At 42.3% G+C, this 19,766-nt stretch overlaps 1 protein-coding gene across 20 annotated transcripts in view; it reads right to left on the bottom strand.

The window, feature by feature from the left end:
• ANKS1B (ankyrin repeat and sterile alpha motif domain containing 1B) overlaps positions 1–19,766 on the bottom strand; it is a 1,113,310-nt gene that overhangs the window by 88,672 nt on the left and 1,004,872 nt on the right. The window lies entirely within an intron of this gene.

Raw genomic sequence — 19,766 nt, 5'->3', positions numbered from 1 at the left:
GAATTTAACGTGATATAAACGGAACATGTTTTTTCTTTCTCTGCATTTAAAAATTAAACAATGTTTTGATTATAATAAAAATACTGCTTTCCCACTGTAGAGACAGAAAATACAGAAAAAGGAATAAGGGAACAAGTTCTCCGTAGGCTATGAACATATAGATATACTTCCTTTTCATGTTGTCCCCATGATTATATGTTATAGGAGCCATAACATAAGTGCAGTTTTCCCTTCATTTTTTTCACGCAATATTAAAGCCAAAAAACTTTCCTACATATCCAGCTCTCAGGAGACATTTTGAATAACCCCATATTACCAAGTTACTGCTTTAGAGAAGCATGGCGTAATTCATCAACCATTCCCCTTTACTGTTGGAAATTTAGACTATGATTTTTTTTTTAAGATTTTATTTATTTATTTGACAGAAATCTCAAGAGTAGGCAGAGAGGCAAGCATAGAGACGGGGGGTTCAGGCTCCCTGTTGAGCAGAGAACCCTGGGATCATGACCCAAGCTGAAGGCAGAGGCTTTAAGCCACGGAGCCACCCAGGCGCCCCTAGACTATGATTCTTTTCCAGATAGCAAACATTCCACGTACTAAAAAACAAAAACAAAAACAAAAACAAAAAACCAACTCATTACCCTACCACCATTTCCATCCTCACGGCCGTATTTGCACAGACACAATAAAAAAACACTGGAGAAAACTGCAACAATGCGCATGGTCACGAAGGAAAAAAGCCATGCAGCGACAGTCTGTCTCCATGTTCCGCACGAAATCTCAATCCATTTATTGCGGGCTGGGCCAAGTCCTCCAGGGAAAATCACAAGTCCACGTTACTGTTCCTCCGTGTCACATTTTGCGTGGGTTACAGTTTGGGGCTCAGACTTCGCTGACAGACGTGAACCAGCACCTGCAGCGGAATGCTCCGGGGATCACGCAAGCAGCGCCGCGGCGCAGGCCGGCCACTCGCCATAGCACCGCCGTGGGACTGCCTCCCTTTTATTTCTAGCTTTCTTATTTAGAGGGGGATTTTTATTGAAATGGTATTTAGGGCAAAACAGCTTTATCCCGCCTTTGGAACCGTCCTTCCCTTTTAACGGGGTAGGTAATTCCCCCTTTGCTTTTCTAGGTGTTTGCCCACTAAGCCAGACGAGAGCGTGCACCTGGCTTCAGCGCAGCGGCTGCTAACCACGCGGCGAGTGTTCCGAGGAATTCGGACGCTCTTCAATGCCCAGAATGGAAGTTGAGTTGGAAGTTTACCTGCTTTGTTCTCATCTGCAGAACTAAAATTGCCATGAAATGTGAAATTCCTCCCCCTCCCCCTGCTCCCCAGTAAAAATTTCTAAACACTTGCCACCTGAAAGCATCCAGGCAAACGTGTCTTGTGTGTCATCCAATTTCAACTCCCACAATGCCAGAAATCCTCGTTTGAACTTGCATTTGATTTTTGACTGTGACATTTTCTCTCCTATTTCTCGGGTTGTAATAATCCACGTCTAGTATAATATGGTGGATAGGAGGAGCTCTGAAGCAGAACATCATGACATTTTGTTCTCCCCCTAGTTCTTCTTCCGGCGAGGTGATCTTTAACTTCTTTGAGTTGGTATCAAAGTTGAGGGATAGCAAAGGGATAATAATCATCTCATGCAACACACATTTATTGGATGTCTTTCCTATATAACTACCACGTTACACAATTTGTAAGCCACAAGGAAGAAAAATCATTCAGTTCTCTAGGGCTCTCAATCCAGTAGATGGAAAAAAATATTTTTAAAATGTTCTGTATATCTTCTGTATATTATCTAGATGTGTGTGTATCTATGTATCCATTCAACCCTCCATGCCTCCCTCCATCCATCCACTTACATATCTGTCATCCAACCATCTATCTAAATAGATGTGTTTACACAGCATACCAAGACTAAAAGGGATTTCTGTGCATTGAATGGGAATGATTATGAAGTTCCAGAAATCATAAACCATTGACCCAAGGCACGATTTCTCTTTTAAGTATAACAGAAACTTGAAGCTTTTTACCCTATCCTTGAATAAACCTATCAGCAAAATTTTTACTATTACTGTTGTTATTTGTGTCATTATAAATATCTCTCAGTAGATTTTAGATCAAGAACCAAGCCTTTCACTTCCCCATTCCTCTCTCTTGTTAATCTAAAATATTTTTAACTCCAGCCACATCTCCTCCAGGCTCCCAACTGTGGCTTAAATATACAATACTTCCACATATCCTATGAATACGGATATGAATGTCATGCTCTCCTTTTTAGAACCTTGCAACGATGAAGTCAAGATTCACCTGAAGCTTTCCTTTCTCCCCTTGGATTACTGCAACCTCTCTCTGAATTGCTGACACTGGGATATCCCGGCTTGAGCTGTGTTACCCACTTAACGTCAGAGAGGGTGTCAGTGCATCCCAGAGTCTCAGAGCACTTAGCACACAAGTACCACTTGGAGGGGTGTCCCTAAAATCTCAAATCTGATCCCCTCTGCTGTGGACAATGAATAGGGGAGCCACCTCTGAAAGACAAAGAGGAAAAGAACATCTACATCCTATTGCTCTTTGCTTCTACGATACAGTTTTCTATTCTTTCTGAGCGTTAGCACCTAATTCCTTTACAGTCTTGCCACTAGTGATGGAAACCTGACTTACCTCCTATCATCTGGAACTCCTTCTCTTTATCTCTAACACTTCATTAAAAAAAAAAAGAAAAAATCCCTCTGACTAGATTTTCCAGATTTTCTTGTCCTTCTGCTAATACTTTCCATAGCAACTGCTACTAAATCATCAGCACATAGCAGTTTGTATAAGAGATGTCATCAAAATACAACTGTGCCAGCCCGAGGGGAGGAAAAGAGGTTCCAAGTTATATAGCCCCAGAGAGAGCAAAGGACAGAGAGAGTGAAGGGGGGGGGGATGTAGGTTTTCGGAATACAGTCTGTCTCAATAAACAGGAAATACTAATTATGAGGAAATGAGACAATCTTTGCATGCAAAGAGAGACCTTAATGGTATAATTGCCTCTGAGCATTTAAGGGTTCTGGAGGTAGAAAGCCTTCTTTTGTAATCAATGAGAATCTTAGGTTTATTTGTAAAGCTCTCAGAATTACCTCTTGATGAAGGTACTAATTTTCTGATTATATTTTCCTATAAACATCACTCCAGAAGATTAAAAAAACAAACAACCCAACCAACCAATCAGTTCCTAACTAATTTCCCTGTAAGTTACTTTTAAGTACAGCTTGCTGCAAATTAGGTTTTCATAGGAGAAATTTGGTTTGCATTGCTCAATAACCCAATCGTTGGGATTACTGAAGGAAAAAATTGTTGCAAAAGAAAATGGGAAATATGCGCTATATCCCACATCTGAAGTTATTCTTGGAGATGTGATCATGAGCTAAAAGCATTTGAAAACTGAAAATCACTTTGCAGTATTATTAATACATAAAAATGCTCTGCATCTTAAGAAGTAGAGAGGCCACAGTCTGGCTTATGTTTTGTTAACTATGTGGGGAATTTTTGGCTACTGAGGATATTTTTCAACTGATTTTCGTTCCGTTTTTGAGATCATAAAGCTTATCATCTATTATATTGTATGATGCACGTTCTCAGTATTGTAAATGATATTATGTTAAAAAAACCTCATTATTAAGAGATGCCAACATACTACACATTAAACTCAATATGCAAAATACATGACTACCCATATTTGTATAGAGAAGCTTTGACAAATTCCATCTGAAGGAACAAGTGAGGGTTATTCAGTTTTTGGATCATAAATGGTCTCTTTTGCTCCTTTTGCTGCCTCCTTCGTGCTGCTGTGTAGCTACTTTAATGACATAACACCCTCCCTCAGTGGGTAGAATAGTGAAAGATGCAGTGAATTCAAGCCAGTCAATTCTGTTGCTTGTCAGTAGTTCTGATAAAAGAACGTGGTGTGGGAGGAGGTAAAAAGCTACCTCAAACTAGCTAAAATGAAGGTTTAAAAGTGCACCCATGGATTTTACTTAGCCTAGCCAGCTACTACTGCACTTTAGAATCAGGTGTTCATCCATGTGTGGGGGAAAAAAGAATGTTAGGGGTTTAAAAAAGTATTTCTAGGGAAAACAGATGTTGTGGGTCCCAAGGACAAGCTCAAGATGAGAAAGCAAGATGATACTGAGAGACAGATTTTTAATGATCCCTTTACTTCCATATCTCCTGGAGAATCATGTAACAGTAAAACTGGGAATCATACCCACTAGAATGGGAATCTATACCCACTAGAATGGTTAAAAAACAAACAAACAAACAAAAACTGACAACATCAAGTGATGGTGAAGATGTGGAGAAACTGGACCCTCATCTTCCTAGTGGAGATGTAAAGTGGCACATCTACTTTTTGGAGAACTGCCAGAATCTCACATTATATCCCTGTTTCTTACCATAGAACCCAGCAAGTCCATGCCTAGGTAGCACACAGGGACTTATAAATGAATTTTTAAACAGCATTATTCATCATAATTAACAACTGGAAACAGTCCAAATGTCCCATCCACTGGCAAATGGTAAGTAAAATCTATATATTCACACAATGGAATACTACTCGGTAATAAAAAGGAAAAGACAAAAGATAATGCCACAGTATGGGTGAATCTCAAAGACAGTACACTGCGTACAAGAGGCCATACATGTAGCATGACTCCATTTATATAACATTTCTAGAGAAAGCAGATCAGCGGTGGCCTAGGATAGGAACAGGAGTGGGGATGACTGCAACAACCATGAAAGAACCTTCTATGGTGATGAAGATATTCTAAAACTGGATTGCATTATTGGTTGGACAATTTGTACAAATTTACTAAAACTACTGAACTGTATACTTAAAATGGGTGACTTTTATGATCTAAAATTATATTGCAATAAAGCTGTTAAAAAAATGAAAAACATGGTTCTCCTGGGTGGCTTAGTTGGTTAAGCGTCTGCGTTTGGCTCGGGTCATGATCCCAGGGTCCTGGGTTCAAGCCCTGTGTCGGGCTCCCTGCTCAGCAGGGAGCCTGCTTCTTCCTCTTCCTCTCCCTTTGCTGCTCTATCTTGCTTGTGCTCTCACTCTTGGTCTCAAATAAATAAATAAAAATTTTAAATCTTTAAAAAAATGAAAAACTCTGGGAGAAAGCACTCAGTATTCAGTAAGCATTAGTATAAATCAGGCCATTCCTGAAGGGTGTAATTCAGATTGCGTCAGACAGAAACCACTGTCCCACTGGAGGGTACTAGGAACCAGCTAAAACGGTGGGCAACCAATAAACTGCAGGGTGTCTAGTATATTTCAAAGGAAATGTGACCAAGAGGGCAGCTTTGCTCTGGGGGCTTGTGCTGTTTACTTCTAGGCTACTGGTCGAGTAGGACACTCTTTGTTACAGGTGTATAGCACACTAGTACTTAGAACTTACCTTTTAAGTGTCTTAAACTTTTAAGTGTCTTTTATGACTTATCTTTTAAGTGTCTTAATTCTCCTAGTCATGACATTTTGGGGTAAGAATGCTTATGCTTTCTAAATGGTTCCCGCAATACTTTGGGCATGTCTGAAGAGAAGGTAGTGATCACTAGGAGCCCCCATAGATTCTGTAGGGCTAACAGGTGGTGATAATGAGATTCCCTTAGACACTTGGGAACAGGGCTGCATTCGAAGCACTAAATTAATCACACCCATAGTGTGAATGGAGACAGAATGACTTTTCTGGCCCGGCAAGAGCCAATGGAATAGACTGGCAATCTATCACTTAATCTCTGATCCTGACACCTGGCTAAACAAAGAAGGTGTATGTCAGAGTAGGGTGGGCGTGGAAGCAAGATCCCAATGTGGAGGGCAGATCCCAATGGTAAAACAATGGATAAACACTCCCAGAAAGCCCAGCCTTAGCAGCACTGTTGGTTGGGAGATGGGGCTGGAACCTGGAGAAGGAAGCTCCATAAGAGGTATTGTCCGTCACTGGGTAGAGGCTGTTCCATCAGGCCTCACATTTGAGCCCTCTGAGGTAGCCCCCAGAGCTCCCTTTCCTTCCATTGCATGAGCACCGGGAAGCACAATCCCATCATCAGGTTTCCCAGTGCCCAGATACCAGGAAAGGAAGGGCTGGAGGTGGGGGGTGGGGAGTCCTTGACCATAACGAGAGAATTCTTCTCCATGCAGGTTAACAGATCAGACATCTTGTCTATACGCTGTTCTCTCATCAATTACATCACTACCAGGGAGGCACCAGGATCTGCTCAAGAGGGCGCAGGGATGAAGAGCGGAGCTCCGCGTCAGGGTGACATGGGTGTGAGTCTTGATTCCGGCACCTGCTATCTATGACTTTGGGTCAACTCCTGAACCTCTTCAGCTTCACCAAACTCGTCAAAATAATGTTAAAAATAGTATTTACCTCTTCATATAACATGGAAAGCCTGTAGCACAGAGCCTGGCATAAAATGAATCTCAATAAATGATAACTTTGGTGTTTGATTAAGTCTGGTTTCTGAACCGCAAGGGCCGAGCCTTTTCTGGCTACTTGGTTCATTCCTCCGTGCAATGCCACAGCCAGAAGTGTTCAGCAACTAGTCAGGTGTCTTTCCTCTGCAAACGGCCCCTGTGCCATCAGCCACTCTTCTTTCCGAACTTCAGTGGTCTCATTAAAAGCAAGATTTTGTCACACTATATTCTCTTCCCCTTTTTGACAGGGTTATTAGTATGAGGTTGACAGAACCAGGAGAATGCCACAGATCTAGAGTCTTTGGTTTCAACAAAGCACTGGATGAAGTCTTTCATTATCTCTAACTAAGATGGTGGGCTCTATGAGAGAAAAATTAACTGGATTCACAGCTGGTTGTACATCTACACCCAAGAGACATGATGAATGACTCTGTCTCAATCTGTAGGGGGGACCACTGATTGAATGCCACAGGGCTCTGCCCCTGGATTCTGCTCTATTCGGTATTTTTATTAACGGCATCAAAGCAGACGTAAGAGGAACATTTATTAGATTTCTCAATACCATAACACTGTGAAGGGTATTTAATACGGTAATAGGCCAATGCAAAAGTCCAAATTCCTTCCATAGGCTGAAAGGCCATGCTGACACCAAAAAGATGAAATTCGACAGGGACAAATGTAATATTCTTCACTATGGTTCCAAAAAGAAATCAACTGTGTGCGTTCAAGATGGGTGATCAAAGAGATCACTTTTTCACAGTGCAAAGAAATACCTGAGCTCTCAGCTGAACACAAGAAGAGGTCTGGCAGAAGACACAAGACTGAGGGTTGGAGAACACACAGAGAATGCAGACCGGCCTGTTGATCTTATCATTTCGGTCTTGCAAGGTTGGTAACTATCTTCCTTTTAGGAATGAATAAGCCAAGGGTAAAGAGTTTTAGGAACTTGCCCAAGTGGGTGACAAAGCCAGGATCTTAGTCCAGTTCTGACTTCCAAAATTCATGCCCCTTATATTCACTGTCAGAGTTGTCATGAGACCCAAGGGAGGCCATTTTAATAGAAGTAAAAGCACGGCGCTTGGCCCACATATGCTCCAAAGCTGTTGATCTTGGGGCACCCGGGTGGCTCAGTCGGTTGAGAGTCTGCCTTCTGCTCAGGTCATGATTCTGAAGTCCCAGGATCAAGCCCCGCATCGGTCTCCCTGCTCAGAAGAGAGTCTACTTCTCTCTCTGCCCCTCAACCCTCTTGTGTTCTCTCTTTCTCTCTCTCTCTCTTATAATTAAATAAGATCTTAAAAAAAAAAAAGGTTGTAATCTTTTCCCAGATACTCATTTAACTGTAAGCTTGAGGGCTTCTTGAAATGACTGGCATTTTGTTATAGTATGAGCCCTGCAGTTTATCTAAATCTTTTCAAGTTTATTCATTAATATAACTACCACAGGAATGATTCTGTCAATTTTTCTTCTATTCCTTTTACTCTTACCATTGTTCCCAAACCCCTAATGCCAGAAGCAGCAGCCCTGGCCAAAAAAAGGTAGTGGGAAATTGAGGGTAATCTGAAAGCTCCACCAGCAAGTGATGAATCCCAGATAATGAAAACATTGTTTTTTTAATTAAGGTAATTTTCAAGGGCTGCATTAGTGGTTCAATGTTGCATATTTACATGATAAAACTTCAATTACCTTTACATAACCAGGTGCTGTGTTAAGTAACCTTAGTATAATTATATGCACATAGAATATACAAAATTTTCACTTAATTTTTAAAATTAGTGTACTTTATGGTTAAATGACACTGTTTCACTCATTGTTGTTGGAATCCTTATTGGAATTCTTATATATGTATACATATTTATATATATAAATTTATATTCTTAAATATATACACACATATATTATGTTCTATATTCATTATATAATACTTGGAATTCCAAATATTATATAATATACAATACATACTCTTCTTCAGTATATTATATATGTGTGTTTGTATAGATATAATTCTATATATAGTATATAAAATATTTAGGAATAGTTCTAAATATTGAATATAATTTATATTAGGCATAATATATATCTATGTAAAATCTATATATGTCTAATATATATACCTAAACACATTTTCCCCCTCCCTTACCTAAGTGCAGTTCGCTGACTGTCCTTCAGTTTTTCCTGGATATTTGGAATACTATATGGTGTCTGAGTCATGCTCTGTGAAGATCATTTGTCACTGGGCCACAGTGTTGCCACAGAAAGTGGCTGAGGAGAAATTGCACACTGGCCCCAGCAATATCCCAGAAGGTTTTACTTTTTTTAATAAATACTTAGGAGCCATTGTTTGTCATTGTCACTACACAGGGAAAGCAAGAGTTGACAACATCAGCTACTGAAAGTTCCAGTTACAGGTGCCGGGGTGCCTCAGTTGTTAAGCGTCTGCTTTTGGCTCAGGTCATGATCCCAGGGTCCTGGCTCAGGTTATGATCCCACAGTCTTGGGATCAAGCCCTACATCGGGCTCCCTGGGTCCCGGGATTGAGTTCCCATCAGGCTCCCTGCTCAGCGAGCCTGCTTCTTCTTCTCCCTCTTCCTGCTGCTCCCCCTGCTGTGCTCTCTCTGTCAAATAAATAAAATCTTTAGAAAACTAAAATAAAAATTCCAATTAATGGAGGGTTTACAATAAAAAAAATAATCCTTTGTGGGGTGGTGAACATCTTTCAATTTTCTCTCTGCCCAAGGCAGCCACGATTGACAAAACTAGAAAGTAAAGAGTCATTAAAGCAATGGAGTTAATTAGCTGCTGACGACGGTGCTAGTCCTGTCCGTCTCTACTGCGGGGAGGGATGGCCACTGTGAGTGCCCAGGTGGACTGCGCCATGGATAAGCTAAGAAGCTCTGCTGTAAACTGTCTTATAAAGACATGTAAAGAAGTGATATTTCCGAGGGGTGGAGGATTCTTTGGGGATTAGAGCACTTAATCTGTGATAAAGTGGGTCACTTCTTTCAGGTTTTTAAGGCATAGGAGCTGCACCTTCTTTTTGAATGTCTGTCACCTCCTCTCTACCTGGTGAGCCCCTACACATCTTTCAATATTTCAAGACCAAGTTCAAATATTCCTTTTGTGAAAGATGAAACTTCCACCATCCCTGTCACCTACCGTCCCGAGCTATAGCTAGGTGTTTACATGTTTCCTTGAGGCCAAAATCTTTCTTCTTGAAGGCAGAAATAAGCCTTATGCTCTTTGTATTCCTAGCATGTAGTATATTAGAAGGCAGCTCAAAAACAACCAAACCAGACCCAGACAGAGAAATCTCAAAACAAATAATAGGCACAGACCTTCGAATGACAGTATCAAATTAGTTACGCTCCAACAAAAAAAAAATCTACTTAGGATACTGTACAAAAAAAATGAAGCACAGTGTCTTTATTTTGTGTAAGGCTTGTAAGCTTGTTGATCAAATTTATGAGCTTGAAACAAAAAAATCAAAAAGAAGAACAACGCTTTCTAAAAAATAGATGTTGAACTATCAAATAGAAAAGTAATATCCCTACTTGCCAATATAATTCATTACAATTTACAAGCCTCCAGTGAAAATCAAGTAATAAACAGTGATTTAGTATTTGGTAGAAAATAGAGTTTAATATATAATTGTCACCGAACTCATTACTACATATAATGTCATTCAGACAGTGAGGAATTACTCATTTTTCCCTTCAAGATAATTGCAACATTAAGCTGGACGCAAAAACTATTTATGATGAAGAATTGGAAATTTATTCTTACACTGCCCTAGAATGATGAGATTATAGAGCATGTCATTAATTAATTAATATGTTATTCACATAGTAGACACTTGATATCCCTAAAATGCATAATTAATGATGAAAATGCCACAATGTTATTATCATACCTATTGACTACATCATTTCTCCCCCCACGCATGCTTTTTAAATCTTCCTATTGAAATCTTTAGTTCGGTTTTCACAGTATTCAAGTAATTTGGGATTTTTGGTAAAGAATTTAAATGCCAAAGATCACTTCCTATATATGAAAAATTATTGTTAGCCACAGAAGTATTCTAATCTCAACTTTTAGAGGAATTTACCAACATTATTTCAGGCAAAATGCCTCGACTGTTGAAATCTCTTATTTTAATTCTTTGAGATGAAAGTGGCTTCCTTTCCCCTGTATTTCGTGTTTTTATTTAGGTTCAATCTCTTCTTGCACCAAGATTCATAGAGAATGATATTTATATCTCATGAACATGGACAGAACATGAAGGCTCCCTGAGGGAAAACTCTGAGCAGAGGTAAAAATCACTGCAGAATCTTTAGCTCCTTAACTGCACTGTCTCTTAGGAAAATGTCACGTATGAGAAATGCTAATTAAGAAGGCTGGGAGAAAAAGAGATGCTACCTTTCCAAACACAACATTTAAAAAACAAGTATTATTAACATGGTGGTTTTATGAAGCACTTGAATCTTACATAAGTAAGGCTTATTTTTTGTTTCCTAAAAAAAGACTACATTTGGGCAAACCAAAAACTGAGTAATTTAAATTGTGAATTTGAGAGGGAAAAAAATTTGCATCTAGCTAGCAATTTAATAAAATGCAACTTTTCAAACACTTTTTTTTTTCTATTTTGTAATCATTTACATGGCTATTTGCAAAAGCTCTAGTCATGTAGAAGCTGAAAAAGACAGGCTTAATTTTAAAATAGTAACACGGCACTCATTTATGAGGATTTTTGTAGGGAGAAAAGGTTTTATAAACTATTCTTCTCCACATAAAAGGGCTTAAATTCAAGAGTATTTAAAGTCAGAATTTGAATTTATTCCTTGGAATGGCCTCATGGCTAATATCTTGTCTATATGCAAGGTCAAAAAGATGTATATCTCTGGTTAATTTGGATTGACTGCCAAGCAATTTATCAGGAAGCTGGGGAATCTGAATTATCATGAAGACAACAGAACGAATGAGCTTTGCCTGATTAGTTCAGTTTACATGATTAAATCTTCATGCTTATAGAAAATTTACTGGACTCCCAAATGAGACAGACAGACAACCCATGACATACTTACTATTTGGAACCCTATCTTAATTAAATGGAAAAAAAAATCAATTTCCAAAGGGTCAGCATTAAGCATTGTTTGTTGCTTAGGTCTTTGCTGAATTACATCTCAGCAAGCTTCTTGTTGCCCTACTTCCTGATCCACTGTCATATTCCCCACAGTTGGAGACTTTTAGGAAGATGGGTAAGTGGGTATTAAACATCAGAAATTATAAGTGCCTGGTCTTCCTTTAGCAAATACTCCTTTTCCAAGTGTTCAGTTTGATCTGATTAAAATTTAGGCAGGGGCACCTGGGTGGCTCAGTCCGTTAAGTGTCTGACTCTTGATTTCCACTCAGGTCTTGATCTCAGGGTCATGAGTTTGAGTTCTGCATTGAGTTCCACGCTGGACATGGAGCCTACTTACAATAAAAATTAGGCAGAATGCTTCCTTTAGAGGCTCGTAAGTTATTTTCCACAAAATAGGAGTTGATGGAAACCAAAGAAGCAACTTTTTAGAGGAAAAACAAAGATGCTCTCCAACTCTCTCTGTTCAGCCTACCGACACTTCCGCAGCACCCAGGCCAGCCAAGACCTAACCTTATATGGAACAAAGGAACAAAGTTAACCAAGCACGGAGTTCTACTACTTTTGCTCTTTAAAGTGCAAACCACGAAAGGAAGAAAGCTTGTGAAGGAACCACAGTGGGTTTTCTAAAAGTTGGTGCCTGTGCCCTTGACAGAGATGTTAGAGTCCTACAGTTCCAGGTCCCTGCTGGCAGCTTCCGTTCTGAGAGTCCCGTCGCGGTACGGGACCCCAAAAGTGCCGCCCGTGGTACGCAGTTACTCATCAGGAAATCCACATGCAGGGTTGACCGTGTGTCAGGGATGCCAGGCTGCGCAGGGCATACAGAGTGTTAAGAAAGTGCAGGGACAGGCGTGACCTCCTGTGCCTAGGGAAGCCGCTGATGGTTTGCTGGTGCAGGAGAAAGGCTTTCAGGGATGAGCTGGCGTTTTCCAGGTAGAAAACTAAGGGAAGGGAATTCCAGGCAGAGGAAGTATCATGCAAGGGAGCACAGGTGTACAAGGACCCGAGAACATGATGTGTCTGTTTATGGTTTTAAAATCGGATTTATGTTTGGCAAGGAAGGATTCATGTGTGAGTGGCAGGGCAGGAAGTGATGGTGGGCTGCAGCCAGATTGAAGGGTATTGTAAAGGCATGAGGTCTTCCAGCATCATTAGACAATACATGTAAAGGGCTTAAAACAATGCCTGGCACGTAGTGCATGCTCAGTAAATATGGGCTTTTTATGCTGTCGAAATCTTTGGGAAACCCGTCAAGGTCTTAAAGGGGAAAGGATGAGATCAGAATTGATGAGACGGGAGCTCAGTCTTCCTTATAACAATAATCTTGGTATCAATACTGAGCAGGGACTGGAGTAAGGAGATACTGTTCGTAGGCGAGTACACTGAAATCATTTGCGTGAGGACGAGTGCCAGGAATGAAGGCTTGTTCACTACTCTGTTCCCAGAGTCCGGCGCTGTGGCTGCACGTAGCAGGTACTCAACGAACAGTCACTGAATGAAAATGAATGGACACGAGAGGAGGGAGCAGATCTGAGAATTATCTGGGCGGCACGAAGGGCAGGGATGGAGAGAATGGGCTGTAGGTGGTAAAGGAGAGGGAGGATTTTTTAAGGAGGACTCTAGAGAATTGGGCTTGGGAGAAGGGCGCCGCAGAACGGAGGAGGGTGGCTTTGGTGTGGAGGGCGAGGCTCTGTGAGTACTACTCCGTACACAGCTGCTGGGCTCAGCCTCTCCTGAGCGCTGAGAAAGAGCGGCGGAGGGAGGGCCCAGGACCCTCCCACAGGCACTGCTCTTGGTCCTTCATTACCTCATTTATCGCCCAAGATCCCTCTGCGAGTTTGCTGTTGTTCTTCCTATTGACGGGGGTGTGGGCGGAGGGTGGGAATGGGGGAAACTGAGGCTTAACACGGCAGATGAACGAGAGGGCAGCGCCCTGATTAAACACACACACACACACACACACACACACACACACACACACCTGCTGCCACAAAGCCTGGGCTTTCATTGCTCCACCATTTATCGCCTCCCCTGTTGAAATGTACGTTTGGAGTAAGACATATGCCATATGAAAAGAAAGGTGTATTTCGCATTTCACAGAAAACTCAGGGCTAGGGAGGGGAGATACTTTGCAAAGAAACCAATGAGTAAGTTCGGTTAACTTTTGGCCTCATTAATACTCCAAACCTGCCATCCTCATTCACAGAGTTATCATGAGGAACTGAAAAAGATGTGAAAACTTCTGAAAAATAGAAACTGTTCTACAAAAACAAGGTGACATAAAAAAGTAAGAGGAGGGGAGTGCCTGGGTGGCCCAGTTGGTGAAGTGTCTGCCTTCGGCTCCGGTCATGATCTCAGGGTCCTGGGATCGAGCCCCACGTCCAGCCCTCCGCTGGTCAGGGAGCCTGCTTCTCCTCCCTCTGCCTGCCACTCCCCCTGCTTGTGTTCTCTCTCTCTGTCAAATGAATAAATAAAATCTTTAAAAAAAAAAGATCTTAAAAGATTTTATTTATTCATTTGACAGAGAGATTACAAGTAAGCAGAGAGGGAGACAGAGAGAAAGGGGGGGAAGCAGGTTCCCTGCTGAGCAGAGCCCAACGCAGGGCTCGATCCCAGGACCCTGAGATCACGACCTGAGCCGAAGGCAGAGGCTTAACCCACTAAGCCACCTAGGCGCCCCTAAATAAAAATCTTAAGAAAAAAAGGAGGAAAGTATGCTCAGATTCTTGTTAAAGAATTCTAGAAAAGTGCAAGAGGCGATCGGAGCTGGATGCTGTGTTAGGACCATCTGACTGGCAAAGGCATCTTCTCACCCATGGTTCAGAGAGCTTGTTGAGCTCTTTCTGTCTTTATGGGTCTGTTTTCCTAAAACATGAAAATCTGGATTTGAACTATGGGAAAAGAATGAATTTTGCCTTCCAAAGTCTTGAATAAAATTAAATCCATGCCACCTGTGTCAGCTAAATCCCCTTGGGGACTGGGTGGGGTGGTCGCTGGATGGGGAGCAAGTGGTCACTGGGCAGGATACACTTTCTCCTCGGGCTGGGCAAAGCTTCTCAATACCAGCAAGGACCCACGGGGAGGACGGTAACGTGTCTCTTGTCCTATCTCCATGGGCACAGGCTGACCGGAGGCCACATTCTCAAAGCCACAGCACCCTGTGTGAGGGGCCCACTGCCGGTTCCCGAAACTTACAGTGTTTACACTCTTCAGAGGGTTGGCTCCTTTCTCCACACTCAGGACCCAGTTCAGATGCTGCCCCATCAGAGAGGACTTTCATGGCCACCCTCTTTAAGCAGATCCAATGAATAAAGTCATGGCACTCTGTTCATTTCTGACACAGTTTTCTTTAGAATTTACATTTACTTGTCTGCTTCTCTCTTGTCTCCCTCTCAAGCTAGAGTATAGGCCCCATGAGGGCAGGAAACATGACTACTTGATTCAGCCCAGCACCTAGCAGGGGCTTGGCTTCTCATAGGCTGTTGGAGGCTATGCACTGTTCTAATGAACAAATGATGCTAGCTTGGAGGTGCTAAGATGAGTGACAGAGGGTCACTCAGCACCCCCGGGGTACCGTGTCCCACAGTTAGGCTGAGTTAGGCCCCGGGACCAGGAATGAAGCGATGAGTGTGCTCACATGTGGACGGAGGCCATCTCTCTGGTCTCATCAGCAAGACGTGCCAACCAACCTGGTCTACACACGAGACCCAGAGGAGAAGAACACACACATCACTATTCCTCAACCTTGGAGTAGTTTCCTTGCTCTCCTAATTAAATATGTATGGCATATAAAAATAATTGTGCAGACAGAAGGACTCACAGTTGCTCAAAGTAGACCAGGAAAGTGTTTGAACCATTCAGTGGGTGGTGTGACTGCCAGGGGAATCAGCAATGTGCCAGGGGTGGGAAGAGAAACTACTCCAGGAAATGGTACTGTAGGAAACAATTTACATATTTTAGGGCACGAGAGGTGCTTTAACTGAGTCTGTTCCCCTGCATTTCTGCCACTGAAGTAAATTGTAAAGGCTTAAAACGAGGAGATGATATCTAGTGATATGGCGGGAAGGCTCTATAAAACTAGTTTACAGGCCTAGCTTTATGCATAATGTATCCCATCAGATCCCTACAACCTGTAGGGAAAGTAATATTCTCCCCTATTTTACAAATGAGGAAACAGGTTCAGGGAGGTTATGCAAGCAACGGAGTCTTCCTCACTGTGGAGCCAAAGCCAGGTGACTGTTTAGAATATCATTCCAAGTTCCACACTGTGATGGCTTTTCTGACAGATTTCTGACACACATTTTGGATATCAGGAATATATTTCTGATGCACAATAGCTTTGCAGAAGCGGTGGCTTCGAAGCGATGGGGGTGCATTTTCCATTTGGAAATCGAGAGTAGGGGGACGATGGATCTCTTTCCCTAGTGTTAATGAAAATGGCAGTCATTGCAGATCTCACCTACACCCACTGAATGATTTAATCCTACTAAGCAATTCTTGTCTTTTAGAAACAATCTCTTTTACTTATTTTTCAGTACCTCAATACTAAAAAAATAAGTATCTCAATACTTTTCAGTAAATACCTTCTCTGACAATTCTAAAGATAGGAATACGAAGTCTACATCCCTGCTATGGTTGTCAGGAGAGGTGAAATGTGCAGGGGCCATACTGAGAGTGCCCAAACCTGTTCTTGGGGTTGCATTTTGCTGATCTGCCCATCTCGAAGGGCTTCACTGCCTTAAATAGCGCCACACGTCATTTATTGCTGCTTAATGTGTTGATTCATCAGTTTTTGAAAATAGAAGCATATTTGGGAACGCATTTAATTTTCTGGTGTTGAAAACGATCACTTCCAGTTCTTCACCCAAACAATACGAAACACCTGTTATATAGTTACCTGAAGAAAATAAATGAAGGCTAAAATAACCTGGGTTTTCTTTTTCTTTTTTCTTTTTTTTTCATTATCCCACCCATATAAAATTTCTAGCATTCCATTGGCTTAAAAGCTTGGACTTGCTTATGTAAATATATAATCAGAATGAAAAATCTGGGAAGGCGGCGGGGGGTGGGGTGGGGATGCAGAATTCGAAACAGGCTCTTAGCCCATTTAGAGACTAAAGGTCTTCAAATGTTTCTGAACTGCAAAATGCCTTTGTTTTCTTTCCCATCTTCTCTTTACAACCGGCACTGCCTTGTAAAGCTGGTGTCCCCTCCAAGCTAGTCTGTTGTTTGGAATCCTGAGACATGGGGAAAGTCAACTTTTCTTCTTCAAGACCAACTGGCTGATGCACTGTGCTTCTCAGAAAGCACGGCTAGTCAGACGGGGGTTGGGGTTACGCTCTGGGCCTCCAGCATTCTGACCTTTGGGGAGGGTCTGCTCATCTCTGGGTCTTGATTTTTCTTCTCTGAATTATGGAGTGTCCTCTAAGAGGAAAGCTGCAAACATAAATCATTCCTCAGTGAACAATGTTTGTCTGTGAGGTGCATAGATCAGCAGGGAGGAACATACGTGAGGCCTGATCCATTGTGGCCTAATAAATAATTTATACTTTTATGATGTAAACACAGTGTAGCTATGAATAATCTACCAGAGTCACACACACAAGCCATACAATCATTAATGTGAATGGATTCTCCCTATTTTTGAAGCAGTTTGAGTAACAGAATGCCTCGGTTTGGAGATAAGGCAGCTCCGAGGTTGATTCCTAGCTCCGACGTTCAGAGGCTGGATCTCAGGGAAGGTAGTCACTGTTCCCAGCTTCTGCTTCTGCATCTGCATCTGTGAAATGGACATGCTGAGAACACCCCCTTCACAGATCTGCTGAAAACACTGAGTGTGTTAACTACATGCCTATAAACTGCATGTTAACAAAATGATTTGTCTGTGTGTGTGTGTGTGTGTGTGTCCACACACACATGCGTTTTTTCGGTGCAGGATTAATATATACGGTCCTTTCCTTATGCTTTATTGTTTAATATGACTGGGAGGACAGTGGTCAGTGCACTCGTCTGCGTCTTTGCTCTAGAGCTTACATGGGGTCGAGTCACAGAAGATGAGGACGAGGGGGAGGCTGGCCAGAGGCAGATCCTTAGTAATCTCTGAGTCTAAGAGGACAGATGATTGCAACTAGTTAGGGACAAAGAGGAAAAGCCAAGACAACTATTAAAGCATATTTTCTTCTATGTCTTGAAGGATCATTAGGAAGGCACATTAGCCAAGAAAAATTCTACTCGAGAACACATATGACATGATAGAACATGAATGTTTACTCTTGTTCAAGTCCTTCCTGGTGAGAGGAAAGAAAGCACAATTATTCCACAAACATTTGTTAAAATATCACTGATATGAGAAAGCCGGACAACGGAGCCATAATGAGACACGAGACACCACCCCCCGTTTGCAGTGAGTTCTCAGGGGTTCTCAGTGAGAACTCAGTGAGTTCTCATGATGGGAAGCATGTGTGTACATCAGAAATCACCCTGCCAGGCTAGGATTAGCACTATATTAACAGACAATGTGCCACAGAAGCACAAAACAGAAAGTCATCTTCTGAGAGGACCAAGGACGTGTTTCAAGGCGGTAAGGACAGCGTGAGGTAGGTCCTGGAGGAGAAGTAGTATGTCCATAGGAAGAAGGGACGCGTGCTGATGGACCTGCATGAGTTAGAATTGGGGTGTGTTCTGAGCAAGGCTGGGGGAACCGCAGACTCTGATATTGGGGAAGCACAGTGGCCTCAGCAGTGGGGAGATGGGGTGACATTGCAGGGAGCCTGAGGCAAAAAGGAGGAGATAAGAACAGAGGATTTCGGAGAGAGGGAACGGAGAGGACCGGAGCACAGGCAGAATGGCTGGCTTTGGAGAAAAGGAGTGACAGATGTTTCTCTGAGCCGGTAAGTCTAGGGGTTACGTGGGTATGTCTAGAGATGGAGAAAGAGTAAGTTCTTAATTTTTAAGACACTTTATTGAAGCATGATTGACCTACAAAAAGCTGCGCTTATTTAAAGGCTTGCTGACTTGGGAGAGAAGTACACAGGTGTGAAACCATCCCCACCATCTATGCCATAAACCTGTCCATCGCCTTCCCAAGTCTCCTCCTGCCCTCTGGCAGGAAGTTCGGACAGAACATGTCTAGTTCCCTTCCCGCTTGGGTGCAGCGAGAGGCCCCAGGCCACTGATCGGGTGCAAGAAGGGGACTAGCGCACAGGGTTAACAAGCCTCAAGTAAGGGCTGCAGAGCTATTTATGGGATCCGTAAACACGGAAGGAATGCAGGCATGGCTTCTGATCTCACGTATCTGCAAGTCAGCTGAGGACACGTATCAGGACATTATAACTATTTTAAAAACAGAAAGTTAAATGGTTCCTAAAATAAGAGTGTTCAAAGGGAGATGTATGTAAACACGTGCACACCTATATTTTGTATGGTGCTTTCCCCTCTTAATGTTAAAAAATACCATAACCCGCCTATGTGACAATAGTTACACGGCCAGTTGCATTCCAATTCCTGACAGCGTTCAATGCTCAGACAGATTTGGGTAGTTTTAGTAATTCAATGTATTCTGCAACTTCTCCCTGTACATCCCCTGAACCCATTCCCCCAGGCCTGAGAAAGAAAGCTCTAGCTCAGATTAAGAGAAAGTGGCCCGATTGTAGACGCTGTGTTTAGAGGAAGCCTGGCCAGCTGGAAGAGAGAGCGCCTTTTCGCAGTGCTTTGCGAAGTAAGGCTGGAAGAACAGTTTGGGGTTGAACTTGGTGTCTTAATGCTTTGCTAGGGAATCTGACCCTTACTCCACCAGGGTAGGAAGGAGCCATGAAACAAGGAGGAGAAATTTCTTTCGCACTGCTGCAAACTGTGATGTCTGACCTGGGTTCTCCGGCAGATCTAACTACACACACAGCCTTAGCATGACTCCCTGTTTTCCTTCAGGAAGCGAGTCTTGTGAGACACCTGGTTCCCATGGGATAAGAGAGGAACACATATTATCCAATTAAATTAAGAGGACCTCCACCTTCTTTTAGGGTTATTGCCTCTTTTGGGGATCTCCGGCAAGTGAGTAAATGCTTATGTTCACGGACTTTCTATTTGCTAAAAATGTTGGGTTTAGTTTGTTGTGATACATTTTGCTGAAGACATTCTCACTCTCATGAACTGAGTTGGTTCCC

Source organism: Mustela nivalis (genome assembly GCF_964662115.1).
Source record: "Mustela nivalis genome assembly, chromosome: 7".
NCBI classification, from domain to species: Eukaryota; Metazoa; Chordata; class Mammalia; order Carnivora; family Mustelidae; genus Mustela; species Mustela nivalis.
This window is presented reverse-complemented; position numbering and strand designations above follow the sequence as displayed.